This window comes from Arachis stenosperma, chromosome 5 (assembly GCF_014773155.1).
Source record: "Arachis stenosperma cultivar V10309 chromosome 5, arast.V10309.gnm1.PFL2, whole genome shotgun sequence".
NCBI lineage: Eukaryota > Viridiplantae > Streptophyta > Magnoliopsida > Fabales > Fabaceae > Arachis > Arachis stenosperma.
In genome coordinates, this window is record NC_080381.1 from 94,748,690 (window position 1) to 94,751,478 (window position 2,789).

Sequence of the window (2,789 nt, forward strand, 5' to 3'; positions counted from 1 at the left end):
TACTATTGCCAAACCTATTTCTCCCACCATTATTATTATTGAAGCCTTGTTGAGGCTTCTGTTGATCCTTCCATGAGAAATTTGGATGATTTCTACATGAAGGATTATAGGTGTTTCCATAGGGTTCTCCCATGTAATTCACCTCTTCCATTACAGGATTCTCAGGGTCATAAGCTTCTCTTTCATAGGAGGCTTCTTTAGTACTGCCGAATGCAGCTTGCAATCCAGTCAGATTTTGAGAAATCATATTGACTTGCTGAATCAATATTTTATTCTAAGCCAATATGGTATTCAGAGCATCAATCTCAAGAACTCATTTCTTCTGAGTCATCCTATTACTCACAGGATTTCTTTCAAAATGGTACATGAGTTGATTATTTGCAACTACCTCAATGAGTTTCTGAACTTCAGCAGGGGTTCTCTTCAGTTGAAGAAATCCACCAGAAGAATGGTCCAATGACATCTTGGACAATTCAGATAGACCATCATAAAATATATCCAAGATGCTCCATTCTGAAAGCATGTCAGAAGGACACCTTCTGGTTAATTGCTTGTATCTTTCCCAAGCTTCATAAAGGGATTCACCTTCTTTCTGTCTGAAGGTTTGGACATCCACTCTAAGCTTGCTCAGCTTTTGATGTGGAAAAAATTTGGCCAAGAAAGCAGTAACCAACTTATCCCAAGAGTTCAGGCTTTCTATAGGTTGTGAGTCCAACCATGTCCTAGTCTGTCCCTTACAGCAAAGGGGAAAAGCATAAGTCTATAGACCTCGGGGTCAACCCCATTGGTCTTAAATATCACAGATCTGCAAGAATTCAGCTAAGAACTGATGAGGATCTTCTGATGGAAGTCCATGAAACTTGCAATTCTACTGCATCGGAGAAACTAATTGAGGCTTAAGCTCAAAGTTGTTTGCTCCAATGGTAAGAATTGAGATGCTTCTTCTATAGAAGTTGGAAGTTGGTGTAGTATAGTCACCAAGCATCTTCCTCGCATCTCTAGCATTATTGTTGGGTTCGGCTTCCATGTCTGCTTCTTTTTCAAGATTTTCTGTAAGGTCCTCTCCGGAGTGTTGTGCTTTAGCTTCTCTTAGCTTCCTCTTCAGAGTCCTTTCAGGTTTAGGATCAGCTTTAACAAGAATGTCCTTATCCTTGTTCCTGCTCATATGAAAAAGAAGAGAACAAAAGAGAGTATTAGAATCCTCTATGTCATAGTATAGAGATTCCTTTATGTGTCAGAAGAAAAGAAGAATAGGAGCATGAGGTAGAGAAAGAAGAAGAAGAATTCGAACACAGAGGGAGAAAGAGGATTCGAATTATTAGATGAGAAGTGTTAGTACTTAAATAAAATAAATAGAAAGAGATGAGAGAGAGAGTATTTGATTTTTAAAAAGAGGGAGAAGAAAAATATTTTTATTTTTATTTAATTAATTAAGTTAGTTTCGATAATTTGAAAAAGAAATAGAAGAAAATTAAAAACTAAAACAATTAGTTAATTAAAAAGATTTTAAAAAAATGGTTGGTGATTTTCAAAAATTAGAAGTGGAAAAGTAGTTAGGTGGTTTTGAAAAGGATAAGAAATAGTAAACTTTTTTAAAATTAAAACAAACAATTCAAGTAGTTAGTTGAAAAATATTTGAAAATAAATTTTTGAAAAGATAAGAAGTTAGAAAAAGATTTTGAAATTAGAATTTTAAAAGATATGATTGAAATTTATTTTGAAAAAGAGTTGAAAAAGAAATTAAAAAGGTTTGATTTTTAAAATTAAAGTTGATGACTTGACTAACAAGAAACTAAAAGATATGATTCTAGAATTCAAAGATTGAACCTTTCTTACCAAGAAAGTAATAAACTTGACATTTTTGAATAAAAACATTAATTGTTAGCAAAGATTTTCGAAAATATGAAATAAAATTAAGAAAAAGATTTTGAAAAATTAGTTTTAAAGCTTTTGAAAACATAAAAAAAATGAAAAAAGATAAGATAGAAAGATATGATTGATAAAAGATTATATGAAAAAGATAAGATTTTAAAATTTAAAAGGGATGAATTAAAAAGATTTGGAAAGATTATTAATTTTTGAAAAAAGAAATTGAAAGATGAACGTTCAAAATATGTTTGATGCAAAAAGTTATGAATTAAAACATGAAAAATTGAAAAAAATCGAGTTGGAAACAAAATTACCTCCCTTGTGTCATCCTGGTGTTAAACACCCAGAATGCTATCCATTCTGGCGTTTAACGCCCACCTGACTGCCTCTTTGGGTGTTTAACGCCCAGCCAGATACCCTGGCTGGCGTTAATCGCCAGGAATCCTTCTTTACTTGGCGTTTTTTTGAACACCCAAAATGTTGCCATTTCTGGCGTTAAACGCCCAGAATGCTAGCCATTCTGGCGTTTAACGCCCAAAATGCCTCTTTACTGGCGTTTTAACGCCAGTGAGCTCTTTTTCTCTGTGATTCCTCTGCTTTTTGTTCTGATCCTTCATTTCTTTGTATTATTTACTGAAAAGATATGTAAATTTTTTTTATTTGAAATTTTGACTTGACTAACAAGAAACAACTAAATTTAAAAAATTTTTGACCAATTCAACTCAAAATTTCCAAAATTATGAGAAGAAAAAGGAAAAGATATTTTTTTATTTTTGACTTTTTAATGAGGAGAGAGAAAATCAACAAAATGAAACAAAACATAAAAGTTTAAGATCAAAATAAATAATGCATGCAAGAACATTTTGAATGTCAAGATGAACACCAAGAACACTTTGAAGTTCAAGATGAACATCAAGAAC

The 2,789-nt window shown here is 32.4% G+C and overlaps 1 non-coding gene across 1 annotated transcript; it reads left to right on the plus strand.

Annotated features, from left to right (window-relative positions):
• The first annotated feature begins 517 nt into the window (after positions 1-517).
• Positions 518-625, plus strand: LOC130984338 (small nucleolar RNA R71). The gene has a single exon (XR_009088279.1). It is a non-coding gene; the product is annotated as a small nucleolar RNA R71 (small nucleolar RNA).
• Positions 626-2,789: the final 2,164 nt, after the last annotated feature.